At 41.5% G+C, this 18,602-nt stretch overlaps 2 non-coding genes and 2 pseudogenes across 2 annotated transcripts; all 4 read right to left on the minus strand.

The window, feature by feature from the left end:
• Nucleotides 1–2,088: 2,088 nt before the first annotated feature.
• Nucleotides 2,089–2,278, minus strand: LOC138673309 (U2 spliceosomal RNA). Its single transcript, XR_011319953.1, has one exon. It is a non-coding gene; the product is annotated as a U2 spliceosomal RNA (small nuclear RNA).
• Nucleotides 2,279–8,698: 6,420 nt separating this feature from the next.
• On the minus strand, nt 8,699–8,891 carry LOC138673230 (U2 spliceosomal RNA). The gene has a single exon (XR_011319888.1). It is a non-coding gene; the product is annotated as a U2 spliceosomal RNA (small nuclear RNA).
• Nucleotides 8,892–9,836: 945 nt separating this feature from the next.
• On the minus strand, nt 9,837–10,052 carry LOC138673305 (U2 spliceosomal RNA; annotated as a pseudogene).
• A 6,285-nt stretch (nt 10,053–16,337) lies between these two features.
• Nucleotides 16,338–16,515, minus strand: LOC138673308 (U2 spliceosomal RNA; annotated as a pseudogene).
• Between the last annotated feature and the right edge of the window lie 2,087 nt (nt 16,516–18,602).

Consider the following 18,602-nt stretch of genomic DNA (forward strand, 5'->3'; position numbering starts at 1 on the left):
AAATTCAGTTTTGAGAACTGCGTAAGTAAAGCGAGCGTCTGTGATAATATAGGAGAGAAACTGCCCACTAATCCTACAGAAACCTCTGGAAGAGCATGGCATTGTGAATGTTACACATATACAGGTCCTTCTCAAAAAATTAGCATATAGTGTTAAATTTCATTATTTACCATAATGTAATGATTACAATTAAACTTTCATATATTATAGATTCATTATCCACCAACTGAAATTTGTCAGGTCTTTTATTGTTTTAATACTGATGATTTTGGCATACAACTCCTGATAACCCAAAAAACCTGTCTCAATAAATTAGCATATTTCACCCATCCAATCACATAAAAGTGTTTTTTAATAACAAACAAAAAAACCAACAAATAATAATGTTCAGTTATGCACTCAATACTTGGTCGGGAATCCTTTGGCAGAAATGACTGCTTCAATGCGGCGTGGCATGGAGGCAATCAGCCTGTGACACTGCTGAGATGTTATGGAGGCCCAGGATGCTTCAATAGCGGCCTTAAGCTCATCCAGAGTGTTGGGTCTTGCGTCTCTCAACTTTCTCTTCACAATATCCCACAGATTCTCTATGGGGTTCAGGTCAGGAGAGTTGGCAGGCCAATTGAGCACAGTAATACCATGGTCAGTAAACCATTTACCAGTGGTTTTGGCACTGTGAGCAGGTGCCAGGTCGTGCTGAAAAATGAAATCTTCATCTCCATAAAGCATTTCAGCCGATGGAAGCATGAAGTGCTCCAAAATCTCCTGATAGCTAGCTGCATTGACCCTGCCCTTGATGAAACACAGTGGACCAACACCAGCAGCTGACATGGCACCCCACACCATCACTGACTGTGGGTACTTGACACTGGACTTCAGGCATTTTGGCATTTCCTTCTCCCCAGTCTTCCTCCAGACTCTGGCACCTTGATTTCCGAATGACATGCAAAATTTGCTTTCATCAGAAAAAAGTACTTGGGACCACTTAGCAACAGTCCAGTGCTGCTTCTCTGTAGCCCAGGTCAGGCGCCTCTGCCGCTGTTTATGGTTCAAAAGTGGCTTTACCTGGGGAATGCGGCACCTGTAGCCCATTTCCTGCACACGCCTGTGCACGGTCGCTCTGGATGTTTCCACACCAGACTCAGTCCACTGCTTCCTCAGGTTCCCCAAGGTCTGGAATCGGTCCTTCTCCACAATCTTCCTCAGGGTCCGGTCTCCTCTTCTCGTTGTACAGCGTTTTCTGCCACATTGTTTCCTTCCAACAGACTTACCATTGAGGTGCCTTGATACAGCACTCTGGGAACAGCCTATTTGTTGAGAAATTTCTTTCTGGGTCTTACCCTCTTGCTTGAGGGTGTCAATGATGGCCTTCTTGACATCTGTCAGGTCGCTAGTCTTACCCATGATGGGGGTTTTGAGTAATGAACCAGGCAGGGAGTTTATAAAAGCCTCAGGTATCTTTTGCATGTGTTTAGAGTTAATTAGTTGATTCAGAAGATTAGGGTAGTAGGTCGTTTAGAGAACCTTTTCTTGATATGCTAATTTATTGAGACAGGTTTTTTGGGTTATCAGGAGTTGTATGCCAAAATCATCAGTATTAAAACAATAAAAGACCTGACAAATTTCAGTTGGTGGATAATGAATCTATAATATATGAAAGTTTAATTGTAATCATTACATTATGGTAAATAATGAAATTTAACACTATATGCTAATTTTTTGAGAAGGACCTGTATTTGCTACACTGTAAGAAAGTCCTAATTCAGGCCTACATCTTAACACACCTGTTGCAGCAACCAGGAAAGACTGAAAATTGATTGCCTGATTGATTGATTGCCTATTGAATGCAATGCAATGCTTGACATACATACATACATACATACATACATACATACATACAGAGGTGAAAGCAAGGCACACAAAATGTTGCAATTAGGCAAGTGAAATCGAGCAGCATGCTACATTTGGCAGCGGCGTGTGAAATGTGCTTCCTTAACAACCCTGAAATAAATTCCCATCTAGGGTTCCAAGACAACTTGCTGTGCTGATTTATTTCCATTCAATCTGTTTTTAGAAACCGGATCAGAGAAGGAGAGCACTGTTCCCGGAGAGACTGCAATAGCGGGTCAATGCGTGGAGTGGACTGAGCAAGCTCCATTTCCAGCTCCCTGTTCCAAAAAGCCATTTAATATATGGTCCCCACGTGGGGGACGTATCAGATATTAAACTGATAAGAACAGATAAGGTTTCAACATAATTTTATTGTTCAGAAAAATAACACATTACAAAAATAAAAAGGAACATTTGAAACATTATAATGGATAATACACCTAAAATACAGCAAAAAAACAAAACAAAACACAAATATAAAAACACAAATATAAAAACAATCAAACAATTGTGTTCCATAATTGTATACACCACATTGAAGCAGCTTCTTTTGCACCATACAGTTTTTTATCTCTAAGATAATAGATATACATTTCACTTAGAGCAATTTTTATACAATTAGCTGAATCAATAAAATCACGTTTAAAAAGTAAAATATTTCTGACTTTCCACATGGCATTTTTAAAACAATTAATAATTATCCAGGCCACTCTGAATTGTTTAAGATTTGGGCACTTAAAAAGACCGTACAAGACATAAATATGGTTAAAATCTCTCAGGCCACATGCCCATTTTAATAGTGGCCCTACCTTTCTCCATACCTCCTGTGCAAATGGACAGTTCCACATGAGATGCAGTACAGACTCGTTCTCGCAGCATGTTACTCTTGGACATTTGGCCCTTGCCACCAGCCCTCGCCTATGTTGGAACTCACGAGTAGGGAGGCACTGGTGGACAATTGCCCAGGCAAGGTCCTTGTGCACATTTGCTAGGAATTTCCCGTACACATTTCGCCACACCGTCTTGGACCTTGCCTGTGAAAAATTGGAGACAGGAATTGTATCCTCCGAATGCCTACAAGCCATTGATACTTTCCTCTGATCTCCCAATATGTCAGGTTCCAACTCCTGGAGACCTAACTGCCTGACCGTTTTCTCAAGTATCACATACTGTTTAGGAGGACATAGGAGCACAGGAGAATCCAAAGGTAAACGGAACCATCTTTTAAAAATCATTCCTGCTGCATATTTTAAAAAATAACTAAAAATGCCATCAGATTTAAAAACTTTAAAACAGAAACAGAAATATTTTATATAAAAGAAAGTAAAAAAATTGGGAACATCTTTACCCCCATTAATTTTGTCTTTATACATCAAAACTCTTTTTAATTTTTCCATTTTGGAACCCCATAAAAACATAAAAACAATTCTAGTTACTTTTTTAATCTGTAGATTGGAAGGGGGAAAAACCATTGCAACATACAACATAATGGGAATTAAAACAGCCTTGATAATTAAAATTTTCCCTTCCATACTGAGGTTCCTTAATTTCCAGAGAGAGATCTTTTTTTCTAATTTGTCTATAGCAGAGTCCCAATTAGGGGTACCTTCATTGGCATGGTTAAAAACAATACCTAAAATTTTTATCTGATTCGTTTGAATCACTATCCCAGGGGTCAAAGAAGAGTCCCATCTACCCACATTAAAACAATCACTTTTGTCTACATTTAGTTTAAAACCAGAGGCTTCACAGAAGAATTGAGTATTTCTCAATACCCTTCTGAGGGATGTGGAATCTGGGCATAATATGGTGACATCATCCATGTAACTTAGGACTTTAACCTGCATACCCCTTCCTCCAGGAATAGGTACCCCTTTAATTACTTTATCTTTTCTTAATAAAGTTAGCAGTGGTTCCATCGCACAGATAAAGAGTAGTGGAGACAGAGGACACCCCTGTTTTACCCCAGACAGCAGAGGAACTCCCTTTGTTAAAAACCCATTTATAGAGATTTGACTAAAACAGGAATTGTATAAAAGCATGATGCGGGTTAAAATTTTCTCTGGAAACGCCATTTTTTTAAGAACCATAAAAAGGAAATCGTGTGATACCCTGTCAAAGGCTTTTTCGAAGTCCAAAGATAAAATGGCAAGACCTTGACCTCTCTCTTTAAAATACCATATAGTATCTCTAATTATATTAAGTGGCTCAGCTATCGTTCTACCGGGGACTCCACACACTTGGTTAGGGTGAATTAATTTTGAAATAAAAGGTTTTAAACGGAGTGCAATGAGTTTGGCTAAAATTTTATAATCAATATTTAAAAGTGTAATAGGCCGCCAATTTTTAAGTTGGCTCCTGTCTCCTTTTTTGTATATTAGAGACACCAAACCTCTCCTCCAAGAAGGGGGTAATTCCTTGGTATTAAAAGCTTCTTTGAACAATAAAAACAAATCCTCCTTTAAAATCCCCCAAAAAATCAGATAAAACTCAATTGGTAAACCATCCTCACCGGGAGCTTTCCCATTGGAGAAGCTTTTGAAGCCCCGTAAAAGTTCCTCCCTGGTGAGATCACTGGATAAAATACTTTGGTCTAAAAAATCCAACTTAAAATCAAGGGAATTAATAGCATAATCTAAAAAGGAAGGATCTATCACTTTGGTATTAAAAAGATGTTGATAAAAATAAAAAGCTTTATCTAACATTCTCACAGTATTAGTTTCACCCTCCAGATTTAAAATTGCGTCCCTCCTCCCCATTACCTTTTTGAAGAAGAAACGGGAACATTTTTCTCCTTCCTCCAGATGCTGTACATGGGAGTTAAAAATTATTTGTTTTCCTTTCTCATCCAGGGTACTTTTTATTTCAGACTTCAAATTTGCAATATCATCATCTACATCAACTCCAACATCTTTTAGTTTAAAAAGTACCTGTAATCTCATATTTAAAACATAGAACCACTGCTTTTTCTGTTTAGCTTTATTTTTTCCTTCCTTAATAAAGAAAAATTTAATTTTAGGTTTTATCCTCTCCCACCACCCTAGCATAGAGGCTCTGGGGTCTCTTTTGGATTGCCAGTGTTGGTACACGTGTACAAACCTTTCCTGAATCTCAGGGTCTTCTAGGAGAGTTGTATTTAATCTCCATGATCCCTTTGAGATTTTTTGTTCCCCCTCCAGCTCCAGCTCCACAGATAAAACCTTATGATCTGAAAATAAATTAGATAAAAGAGAGCATTTATGGGCCTTAAAACCAATTGAAGCAAATATAAAATCAATCCTAGAAGAAACTCTACCATTGGACCATGTAACCCCCGGGTCCGCCGGCATGAGCACCTTCCAACAATCTTGCAACTTAAAATCATCAATCAGACTTTTTAATAGATAGGTGGTACGGTCCTTACGGTTCACATCACCACCCTGTCGACATTCCCCCTCCCGCGTGCAATTGAAGTCTCCTCCAACCAACAGGGGGGTTGACCCAACACAAAATAAAGGCAAGATATCAAATAATTCAGCTCTCTCTTGCTTTCCAGGAGGGGCATATACATTCAATATACGCAAAGGAAGTCCTTTGAAATTAAGATGGACTAAGATAGCTCTACCCGGCATAATCTCAGTCACGGACTGAATGATGATAGAATGTCCACGGCAGAGGAGTCCAATTCCGGCAGCTCGGCAGTCATTGGCACCAGACCACACAGAAGTGCCCAGTGTCCAATCTTCTTTTATGTCCTTGTAATTTAGACTGCACTGTATGCCACATTCTTGTAAGAAAAATAGATCAAAGTCAAGTGTCTCTAAATAAGAGAATAAAGCAGCCCTGCGTATAGGGCTCTTTAGGGACCTCACATTTAGTGAGGCAATCTTTATAGGAGCAGACATTTAAGAGGAATCAGAGCTTAGTGTAGGAAAAAAACCGATTTCCGGCCTCTCCTCCATCTCTCCAGGGGTCAGGATTTGTTGAATGTTACTTGGATCTGAGGCAGGAAGAAAGGCGACATCCTCTCTTGGCTCCTCCCCAGTACTTCGACATCCAAATTTCCTCTGAACCTTAGGCTGTTTCACCTCATCTCTCTGTCTTTTCAGATGCTGTGTGGAGTCCATATCCTCTGGTTCATTTACACCTGCTGTCATCATGGAGGTCTGGTCTGCTGTCGTCATGGAGGTCTGGTCTATGATGTCATCCCTCTGGTCATCCTCTGCTCTCGATCTGGTCAAGGAGTTACTGCGACTCCTGGTACATGGCTTACGACCCGATGAGGTCTTATCAGGATCTTTTTTATTTCGCGCCCTAGAGGTTCCCCTCCGGTTTTCCACACTGACTGATCGTTTAGGATTTGTACCCTGCTTGCCTTTACCCGAGCTTCCCGATAACGGTAGGGTGAAACTGGGATTTTCCTTTTCCATCGGGGTACTAAAGGACTCCTCGGCTCCGCACAATGCCGGGGGTGCATTCATGCTGAACGAGGGCCTTATCTCCTTTTGACTCTGGGCGACTGTGACATCTAGAGCCACTACATCGATCAATTCTATATTTAGGGAATCCCCAGGAGGATTTAAGGAGCCCCTACGACCATCCCTCCGAGAATCCACCGGCAAATTTTCCGGCGGGACTACAGAAGGGCCTGGTCCGGGCCCGTCAGCGTGCGCCAACCCAGGTCCAGGGGCAGGTATCGCCATACTCCCTTCGGTGACATTTTTGATAGTCAGTTGGCCTGACTTAGACGGACCATCAGCTCTTGTCCTTTTGCTCGGACAATTTCTGAAGGCGTGACCGGCCTTCCCACAGAGATTGCATACGATATCAGAGTCACACATGGCGGAGGTGTGCCCACTCTTACCGCATTTATTACAGAGGACTACATGAGCGTTTGCGCAACTTTCTCGAGTATGCCCATATTCTTGGCAATTTCGGCAGCGCAAGGGCATTCCTGGGTAGCGTAGGAAGCCCCTGACACTACCAATTGCGAAATTGGCAGGCGGATGGCATAAGCCCCCAATGTTCCCACGTTCCGTATGGAATTTCACAAGATATTTCCTCTTCCCATTCCAGAAGCGTTGGGAGTTGAGGATCTCATGTGAGAAGCGCACTGACTTGCAGTAACGCCTCAAAAAGGTTTCGATATCGCCCTCGGAGACAAATGGACTGTACATGAAGAGCACCAATGGTACTTCTTCTTCGCCATACAGAAAGTCGAACCTTAGTCCATTCAGAATGTTACTGTCCTTGTCCGCAACCAACAATGCTGCATGGATGTTATCACAGCATGATTTGGCCGTAAACGAGATGGTATATCGGCCACGGAACTCCTGGTCGTACAGACACAGGATTTTATTTCTCTCTAGGAGGAAGAACCCGAAAAGAACCTCATTCACAATATAGTGCAGGTTCTTTTCATGACGCTGGCATTCATCCACCTCGATTCTAATGGATTGTCGCAGAGGAGTCTCCCCCACCGCAAATCCAAAAGAGAATGGCATTTTCGGCCCTCAGGGACTAAGCCCCTTCCCTATAGTAACAAGGGGCAGAATCCCACCAAAGGCAAGACCCGTCCCAAGACCGAGAAGGGGGTACCCCAAGAACGTACTCTGCCCACTAAGCGATTTAACGCTCAGCAAAAGGAACGCCCTTATTATTCAGGTCGCCCTGAAAACAAGACGCGATCACTCCTCGTTGTCTGGGGGCTAAGCCGGACGCCTATAGCAGCAAGGGGGTGAAGTCCCCACCGTTAAGTGAGGACGATCCCCCAAGGCCGACGAACCGGGTACCCCAGACACCTTAGACCAGACCAAGTACAGCAACAATTAAGCCACTGCACTTGATCTTAGCCAAAAGGCCGAGAAGCGATGGCCTGAAATGGTTGGCCATTTCAGACGCACCCAGGCCTACAACCGACACCCATTGTGGAGACCTAGCCAAAGATTGCCGCAAGGAAGACATTTTCAGAAACTCTGGATGCATTCTCAATGACAGTTCGGGTGTGCTTGGGTTTTGGTCGGTTGTTTGGCTGTGTGTGTCTGTGTGTGCTCGTTGAAGCTGCGCCCAACGCGTTTTGAATCTGCATAACTCTGCCCACTTTGACACACCCACCATCCCCATTGTGACTGCAGGTGAAGGTTCCGTGCTAAGATTCTATCGACTGCAGGCAGCGCACCTGGTTGGTCAAAAGCATTAGAATACTCCTCACACAGGTGTATCTACAAGACACAAGACTAGCAGATTCGAGATCAGCACAGACACCAGTTTTCCTTTTTTTCAAATACCTATCATACACCGCATTTCAAAGTCGGTGGTCCACAAGAGGTAAACAATGTCTTCCAAAAGAATTCATGATCGGTGGTCACAAATGTGGTATGTATGGCAGAACTACTCATTGGATGCTTCAATTTAAATACCAAGTGCTGACAGCAGGCAGGGGCCTAATTCTGTAGATGGCACAGTATATTTGCTACACTGTAAGAAAGGCCTAATTCAGGCCTACATCTTAACACACCTGTTGCAGCAACCAGGAAAGACTGAAAATTGATTGCCTGATTGATTGATTGCCTATTGAATGCAATGCAATGCTTGACATACATACATACATACATACATACATACATACATACATACAGAGGTGAAAGCAAGGCACACAAAATGTTGCAATTAGGCAAGTGAAATCGAGCAGCATGCTACATTTGGCAGCCAGCGGCATGTGAAATGTGCTTCCTTAACAACCCTGAAATTAATTCCCATCTAGGGTTCCAAGACAACTTGCTGTGCTGATTAATTTCCATTCAATCTGTTTTTAGAAACCGGATCAGAGAAGGAGTGCACTGTTCCCGGAGAGACTGCAATAGCGGGTCAATGCGTGGAGTGGACTGAGCAAGCTCCATTTCCAGCTCCCTGTTCCAAAAAGCCATTTAATATATGGTCCCCACATGGGGGACGTATCAGATATTAAACTGATAAGAACAGATACTACACTTGATCTTAGCCATAGGAGGCCGAGAAGCGATGGCCTGAAATGGTTGGCCATTTCAGACGCACCCAGGCCTACAACCGACACCCATTGTGGAGACCGAGCCAAAGATTGCCGCAAGGAAGACATTTTCAGAAACTCTGGATGCATTCTCAATGACAGTTCGGGTGTGCTTGGGTTTTGGTCGGTTGTTTGGCTGTGTGTGTCTGTGTGTGCTCGTTGAAGCTGCGCCCAACGCGTTTTGAATCTGCATAACTCTGCCCACTTTGACACACCCACCATCCCCATTGTGACTGCAGGTGAAGGTTCCGTGCTAAGATTCTATCGACTGCAGGCAGCGCACCTGGTTGGTCAAAAGCATTAGAATACTCCTCACACAGGTGTATCTACAAGACACAAGACTAGCAGATTCGAGATCAGCACAGACACCAGTTTTCCTTTTTTTCAAATACCTATCATACACCGCATTTCAAAGTCGGTGGTCCACAAGAGGTAAACAATGTCTTCCAAAAGAATTCATGATCGGTGGTCACAAATGTGGTATGTATGGCAGAACTACTCATTGGATGCTTCAATTTAAATACCAAGTGCTGACAGCAGGCAGGGGCCTAATTCTGTAGATGGCACAGTATATTTGCTACACTGTAAGAAAGGCCTAATTCAGGCCTACATCTTAACACACCTGTTGCAGCAACCAGGAAAGACTGAAAATTGATTGCCTGATTGATTGATTGCCTATTGAATGCAATGCAATGCTTGACATACATACATACATACATACATACATACAGAGGTGAAAGCAAGGCACACAAAATGTTGCAATTAGGCAAGTGAAATCGAGCAGCATGCTACATTTGGCAGCCAGCGGCATGTGAAATGTGCTTCCTTAACAACCCTGAAATTAATTCCCATCTAGGGTTCCAAGACAACTTGCTGTGCTGATTAATTTCCATTCAATCTGTTTTTAGAAACCGGATCAGAGAAGGAGTGCACTGTTCCCGGAGAGACTGCAATAGCGGGTCAATGCGTGGAGTGGACTGAGCAAGCTCCATTTCCAGCTCCCTGTTCCAAAAAGCCATTTAATATATGGTCCCCACATGGGGGACGTATCAGATATTAAACTGATAAGAACAGATTTTTTTTAACTTGGAAGTACCCACATTTAGGTACACCCGTTTATTAAGGTTTTAAAAGCAATTACAGAAAAAAAAGACGTATGTATACAGTGTATCACATATTTAAAGCATTAATAACATATCAATCAGAATTTTTTTTTTTTTTTTTTTCAATGTTACATGCAGTAAAGACAAGTAATATACAAGCATCGGCCAATAATTCGCATTTATGGTAGCGTTCAAATTATGGTATTCCACTCTTCTACCATCCATTGCTTTGACAATAAAAGATTCTTTTTCTTGTCCAATAAAAAATAAATATACATCTCACTAAAAGCCAATGATAAAACGTCTTTCACAGATAAAACATCATGTTTAAAAAGAAGGATGTTCCTGGCCTTCCATAGAGCTTCTTTGATGGTGCTGATTGTCTTCCATGCGATGATCCTCTTAGTTGCGTTGGGGCATTCCATGCATCCAAACAAAACAGTCTCAAAACTTAAGTCTTTCAAATCAGTTATTTTCTGGAGTAAAGGGAAAAATTTTGTCCATATTTGTCTTGTGAATTGACAAGTCCAAAGAATGTGCAGCACTGTTTCTTCCCTTTGGCAGTCCTCTCTTGGGCACTTGGCGGATCTCACGAGTCCTCTTCGGTGCTGGAATGCCCGGCATGGAAGACAATCATGCACACAGCTCCAGGCCAGGTCCTTCTGGGAATTAAAAAGATACGAGGCATTAACATTTTTCCAAATCTCTAAACACTTAGGATCATTAAAGTTTTCAATCTGCGTCACTTGTTCTTTTCCTTTGAGGCCCTTTAGGATCTTTTTGCTATCCCCTAGGGCCTCTGTGTTTATGCCCTTTAGGTCATATGTGTTAACAATGGTACCTAAGATTTTATAGTTTTCGGGTGTGTTAAAAGCATATGGGGAATTTAAAACTGTTTCAAACCACCCAAGGCGTCTCATAAAAAAACCAATGTTAAAACGTATAAAATATGACCAGTAAGTATTTTTAAAAAGGGAATTAAAACACAGGACAAAGAAACGGATTAAAACAAAAGCTCTAAAATCTGGGAAGTCTTTGCCACCATTACCTTTGGATTTTACCACCAGCTCTCTCTTTAGTTTTTCCATCTTGGAACTCCAATAAAAGGTAAAACAAGCTTTAATTATTTTGTTAAAAATGCCGTTTGGAGGGGGGAAGACCAGGCTTAAATATAATAAAAGCGGCAATATGACCATTTTAATAATTAAAATTTTCCCCTCCATAGTCATTTTCCTCAAATTCCACATACACAGCTTTTGGTTTACCTTCTGAGCCACCATATTCCAGCTTTCAGTGCCTTTATTTTCTTCATTAAAAATAACACCTAAAACTTGAACAGAGTCCCTCTCAGGAACTTGGATATCTGTTAAAACCACCTTGCCAACCTTAAAAATAGAACTTTTATTAAAATTTAATTTAAAACCAGACCCACAGCAGAAAAACTCCACCTGCCTTAAGGCTTTTTGTATGGAAGGAGAATCCCTGCATATTATGGCTACATCATCCATATACCCTGTGACTTTAGCCTCCAGACCCCCTCCACCAGGCAGTGGGATTCCCCGGATTTGTTTATCCCTCCTCAGGGCACATAGCAGGGGTTCAAGAGCACAAATAAATAAAAGTGGGGACAGGGGACAACCCTGCTTAACCCCAGATTTTAAAACAACGTCTTTAGTTTTAAAACCATTTATCACAATTTTGCTTGTGCAATCTTTATAAAATGCCTTAAGTGACTCTAAAAACCCTTCTGGTATACCCATTTTATTTAAAACATTAAAAAGGAACTCGTGAGATACTCTATCAAAAGCTTTCTCGAAATCAAGGGATAAGACCGCCATTCCACCTCCCCTTGATTTAGTGTCATCAATTATGTCTTTAATTAAATTTAGGTTTTCCCATATGCTTCTCTCTGGTATACCACAGACCTGGTTAGGATGTATTATGTTTCCCACCACTTTTTTGAGTCTGTTTGCACAAATTTTGGCCATTATTTTATAGTCACAGTTTAAAAGGGTTATTGGTCTCCAATTCTTTATGTCTGTTTTGTCCCCTTTTTTATATATAAGGGAAACCTCACCCTTTTTCCAAGAGGTGGGGAGAGTTTTTGTATTAAAAACCTCACTTAAAATATTTAAAAGATCTTCTTGTAAAAGCTCATAAAAACTGGAATAAAATTCTATGGGGATACCGTCTGGCCCGGGGACTTTTCCTGGTTTAAAACTTTTCACTGTTTCAGCCACCTCTTCCTTGCTCAGGTCCTGTAACAAAAAGTTTTGTGACACTGGGTCTAAAATAGTTGTGATTTCTTCCATAGAGCTTTCCATAAAACTATTGTCTATAACTTTTTTATTAAAAAGGTCAGCATAAAATAGGTGGACTTTTTTTAAAATTCCCTCTATTTCATTTTCTCCCTCCAAAGAATTAATAAATACCCTTTTTCCGACCATATTTTTAAAGAAATAACGGGAACAAGTTTCATTCTCTTCTATATGCTTGACTTTTGAGTGAAAGATTAATTGCTTCCCTCTTTGTTCCAAGCATCTTGATATTTCAATTTTGAGATTACAAATATCTTTATCCACATCAATGTCATGCTCACGTAGTTTGTAGAGGGTTTGCAGTCGGGTATTTAGGAGGTTGTAAATCTCTCTCTTTTCTTTAGCTTTTTGTACTCCAACTTTAATAAAGAAATCTTTAATATTTTTCTTCATTTTTTCCCACCACCTACTAATAGGGGTACGGGGATCTCTAGTTTGTTTGCAATTTGTATAAAATTCCGTAAAACTGGTTAAAATTTCTGGATCATCTAAGAGAGAGACATTTAGTTTCCAGGCACCTTTACCTTTTTTCTTAAAATCATCATAATTAACATTAAAAAGTAAAAGTTTATGGTCTGAAAAGACATTGGTTAAAAGCTCACATTTAAAAGGCAGTATGGAATTAGAACAAAAAATAAAATCAATTCTGGAGCTACAGTTCACATTGCTCCAGGTTACCCACTCTTCAGCAGGGAGATTCATATTGCATTCCTTAAAACAATCGATAAGTTTAAAATCATGCACAACGTTTCTGAGCATAAAAGAGGTTTTATCGTAGTTTCTGCTTACCGCATTGGAGAATCTTTTCTCCCCACCCATAATACAATTAAAATCACCTGCTAAAATAAGAGGATCAGAATCATTAATAAAAAGGGGTAACATTTCTAACATTTTTGCTCTTTCATTTTTCTCAGTAGATCCATAAAAATTTAAAAACTGCCATTTAAAACCATTAATAAAAGCTTTAACCAATAAAATCCTGCCTGGTAAAACCTCTTGAACTGAGTCAATAAAAACATTACCTTTAAAAAGAATGGCGACCCCTGCTGACCTGGATTCATTTGATCCTGACCACACTGAGGGTCCATGTGTCCAATCTGTTTTATACTTGTTATAATTTAAAGAGTGTGGAATATTGCATTCCTGTAAGAAGATAACTGATGCCGACAAAGTGTACAAAAAGTCAAAGAGCGCCAACCTCCTGGGTTTTGTTTTAATCCCTCTAGCGTTGAGGGATATTCCAGAGATCCCCGCCATAAGAGAAAATAAGATGTACGAAATTCAAAAACTCTTACCTCAGCTGGCTTATATGTCCTCATCGGAGGGTTCGGTCTTGTCGGCGACGGTCATGAGGGAAGAGATCTCGGAGGACTCTCCATCAGACAGGGCTTCGGATGGCATTACACTTTCCGGGACGAGCTCACTCTCCATAAATAAGACCTTACTTGTCAGGTAGGCCGACCCCCATCCCTGCTCCTGATCTCCCACCGGCCCCCCCTCCAGGGGACCAATCGGAGGGGTCAGATCGAGCTCGGGTGCCGGCTGTCCTCTGACCGGAGTTACAGGAATGGCTGAGGTAGCCACCCCAGACCCCCTCTCCATCTCTGAAGAGGGTGGGGTTGCCCGCTCCTCCATGGGCATCTCTTCGGGTTTCCCACCTCCATCAGGGGGTTCCTGTGGGGGTACTTCCCTTGATGCACCACCTGTTTTCTCCTGGACTTTCCGCCTTTTTGAGTCCGATTTTCCGCGCCCTAGAGCCGTCCCGGAAGATCGCAGAGACAAGGGTTGGCTTTTTGCAGAAGCAGCTGTACCCTCTGCGGGGTCCTCTTTCTGCTGCCTGCTCTCCTTCTGCCGTTCCCTCCTGCGTCTCGCTTTCTCGTTTCTCACTTCAGTGTAGCCATCCTTACCTGTACCAGGTACCTCATTCGACTCGTCCATCGACTCCTCCTCATCCTCCTTTGTCTCGGGGACAGCAGAACCAGCCGAGGGTTGGCAGGGGGCCGGAGGCTGTTCCTTCTCGGGTTGTGCTCCTTTTGTGTTTTTCCTGTTAGGACAAAATGAAAAAGAATGATCTTTTGCAAGACAATTTGTACACATATTTTCTGTCTGGCATTGCTCGGTTTTATGTTCCTGGCTCCCACATTTTGCACAGGTCGGGTCACAATTTGAATGCCCATATAGTTTACATTTTCTACAGAAGGACGGCATGCCATTAAAATAGAGGTCGCCATTCGTTTTGCCAATTTTAAAACGAGCTGGTGGTAAATCTACTCCTCCAGGTTTTGAGGCATTTTTGACACAGGTTACAACATATCTCCATTTGGAGGTCCAAATGCCGCATTCATTCAAAATCTTCCCCAAACAATTGACTTTTTTGAAGAAACCCAACAGGTATCTTCCGATTTCGCTTTCTTGCATATGGGGTGAATAAATTTTAACAATCAAGAGCCTGGTCTCTTCTAAATCATGAATAGCAAATTTAACCCCTTTAAGTTCAGGGTTTTTCTGGATAATCACATCAGGGGAGATGACCTGGTTACAAACATGCTGATGGATACCTTCTCCGGTAAAAGTCACATCATAGATACCACGTCTTGGATAGTCCTGGATGGCCAGGATTTCGTGTTTCCGGACTGAAAGAGCCTTCTCCAGGACATTGCCAACCACGAATTTTAGTCCACGGCCATCTCCTCCACCTTTCTCAAAATAAATCCTAACCGTATGCTTTAGAAGAGCATAGGTTGGAACATCACCAGGATCTGGGTCCATGGCTATAAGGAAAAAAAAAAAACGGGGGTGTTCCGCAACAAACGGGGGTGTTCCGCAACAAGGAAAGGGCACCAAGTAATCCAAAGACTACCTGGCTAGGGCGATCGCAACTCGTTGCCTAGGGACTAAGCCCACCTCCCTATAGCAACAAGGGATTGGATCCCACTACAAGAGTGGGACCCGCACCCAAGGCCGAGAGGCGGGGTACCCCAGGCACCTAAAGGACTTCGACCAAATGCAAGAAAATCCTACACTTGATCTTAGCCAAAAGGCCGAGAAGCGATGGCCTGAAATGGTTGGCCATTTCAGACGCACCCAGGCCTACAACCGACACCCATTGTGGAGACCTAGCCAAAGATTGCCGCAAGGAAGACATTTTCAGAAACTCTGGATGCATTCTCAATGACAGTTCGGGTGTGCTTGGGTTTTGGTCGGTTGTTTGGCTGTGTGTGTCTGTGTGTGCTCGTTGAAGCTGCGCCCAACGCGTTTTGAATCTGCATAACTCTGCCCACTTTGACACACCCACCATCCCCATTGTGACTGCAGGTGAAGGTTCCGTGCTAAGATTCTATCGACTGCAGGCAGCGCACCTGGTTGGTCAAAAGCATTAGAATACTCCTCACACAGGTGTATCTACAAGACACAAGACTAGCAGATTCGAGATCAGCACAGACACCAGTTTTCCTTTTTTTCAAATACCTATCATACACCGCATTTCAAAGTCGGTGGTCCACAAGAGGTAAACAATGTCTTCCAAAAGAATTCATGATCGGTGGTCACAAATGTGGTATGTATGGCAGAACTACTCATTGGATGCTTCAATTTAAATACCAAGTGCTGACAGCAGGCAGGGGCCTAATTCTGTAGATGGCACAGTATATTTGCTACACTGTAAGAAAGGCCTAATTCAGGCCTACATCTTAACACACCTGTTGCAGCAACCAGGAAAGACTGAAAATTGATTGCCTGATTGATTGATTGCCTATTGAATGCAATGCAATGCTTGACATACATACATACATACATACATACATACATACAGAGGTGAAAGCAAGGCACACAAAATGTTGCAATTAGGCAAGTGAAATCGAGCAGCATGCTACATTTGGCAGCCAGCGGCATGTGAAATGTGCTTCCTTAACAACCCTGAAATTAATTCCCATCTAGGGTTCCAAGACAACTTGCTGTGCTGATTAATTTCCATTCAATCTGTTTTTAGAAACCGGATCAGAGAAGGAGTGCACTGTTCCCGGAGAGACTGCAATAGCGGGTCAATGCGTGGAGTGGACTGAGCAAGCTCCATTTCCAGCTCCCTGTTCCAAAAAGCCATTTAATATATGGTCCCCACATGGGGGACGTATCAGATATTAAACTGATAAGAACAGATTTTTTTTTTTTTTTTTAAAACCATTCAGGTTGTTTTATAAACGACAGTATGTAAGTCTTCCGAAAAACTCATTGTTGTTGCTTAAATATAACTCATCATCATGGTTATTCTTTATTTTTTTAACTCAAGAATATTTCCAAAAACAGGGATAGAAATAACATGTATGATAAACAATGAACACACTAGGGTTCTGGAGTTACTGGTACTTCACCAGATAATGCCATTTCATGACCTTCCAGATGCCTTCAGCGTCCAATCCTTCACCACCTCTACTCTTGTCCCATTTGTACATCACATATAGTCTAGATAGTATTAACCTTATACAATCATTTACAGGGATCATTTTTCTCTTGAATAATCCCAAATTTCTCACATCCCATAAGCTTTCCATTACACATACCATTATCAGCCATAAAATTCTTTCATTCATCTTACCACATGCCCCCATTCCAAACATTGCTACCCTCCAATTAATGTAATTTACACCTGCTAGTTCTTTACAAAGACCACCCACACCTTTCCACACACTATACGCATAATCACAGTCCCACATCACATGTCTCACAGTTTCACTCGCACCGCACCCATCTCTCGGACATACATTCGTTCTAATCAGATCCCTTCTTTTTTGCACCTCTCTTACAGGCAGTATATCATGCATGGCCATCCATACTACATCCTTCTGTTTATTTGACATTCCACTTGTACCCAACTTTTCCCATGTATCCGTTACCTCATTGAACCTCAAATCGTTGATGTTACATTCAATCTCATTTGCTCTCATTTTCTTCCTTACTTCTTTTGGTTTCTTAAACTCATTCATAGTCACAGCCAACAGATCATTCTTCCTAATAAACCTCTCAATCACATCATACCACACAGGACACTTAAATGCGACAGGCACGCTTCCATCTCTTTTCACCCAACATAACCCATACAACATCCATCCAGCCATATATCGTACCATATACGCCCCTTTGTTTCTTTTCCCCATTAAGACTACCACTGTTTTAATATAATTGAGGCTCAAAAAAATTTCAATGTCTGGGAAATCCATACCACCATTCTCACATGTTTTATATAGGTGTTCTCTTTTTAATTTTTCCATTTTACTTCCCCAAAAGAATGTAAATATTAATTTTTGTACTCTTTTTATTTTTTTGTATGGAGATGGAAAAACTCCAGCCACATACAGCAAAATGGGCAGTATCACTGCCTTAATTATGAGTACCTTCCCATTCAATGTCAGGTCACGCATACGCCAAAAATTCAACTTTTTCTCTATTCGTGAACCACACTCATCCCAGCTTTCTATACCCCTTAGATCCTCATTAAACCATACACCCAGCACTTTTATTGGTCCTTCCATACATGTCACACCATCCATCCTAATTCTGCTATCGCCAAAACATTTAAAACAACATTTATCCCAATTTACCCTAAAAGCAGACGCACCACAGAAAAAATCCAATAATAATTTCACTCTACTCATTGACGCAATACTTTCACTCACAATCACCACATCATCCATATATCCCAGTACTTTAGCATTCATTCCATTACTTCCAGGTATTAACATTCCTCTTATGAGTTTCTCTCTTCTAATCAAACATAGCAGTGGTTCAATGACACTAATAAACAGTACAGGGGACATAGGGCACCCTTGTCTGACTCCTGATCTGATCAGGAATTTATCACTCAACCATCCATTCACTAAAATTTCACTCGACACCTTCTCATACAGACATCTCACACCATCTAAGAATTTTTTGGGGAAACCCATTTTTTTCAGCACTTCGAACATAAACACATGCGACACTCTATCGAAAGCTTTCTCAAAATCCAAAGCCAACACCATACACTTCTGCTTCCTATCTTTGCAGTCACCCAGTATATCTCTCAACAACATCAAGTTATCATTTATACATCTCCCAGGCACAGCACATACTTGGTCATCTTCCACAACTTTACCAATTACTTCACGCATACGATTCGCTAGTATTTTACTATACACTTTATAGTCCGAATTTAGCAGTGTAATTGGCCTCCAATTCCCCAATTTTTTCTTTTCCCCTTTTTTATAGATGAGCACAACCACACCTTCCTTCATT

This window comes from Ranitomeya imitator, chromosome 3, assembly GCF_032444005.1.
Source record: "Ranitomeya imitator isolate aRanImi1 chromosome 3, aRanImi1.pri, whole genome shotgun sequence".
Classification (NCBI taxonomy): Eukaryota; Metazoa; Chordata; class Amphibia; order Anura; family Dendrobatidae; genus Ranitomeya; species Ranitomeya imitator.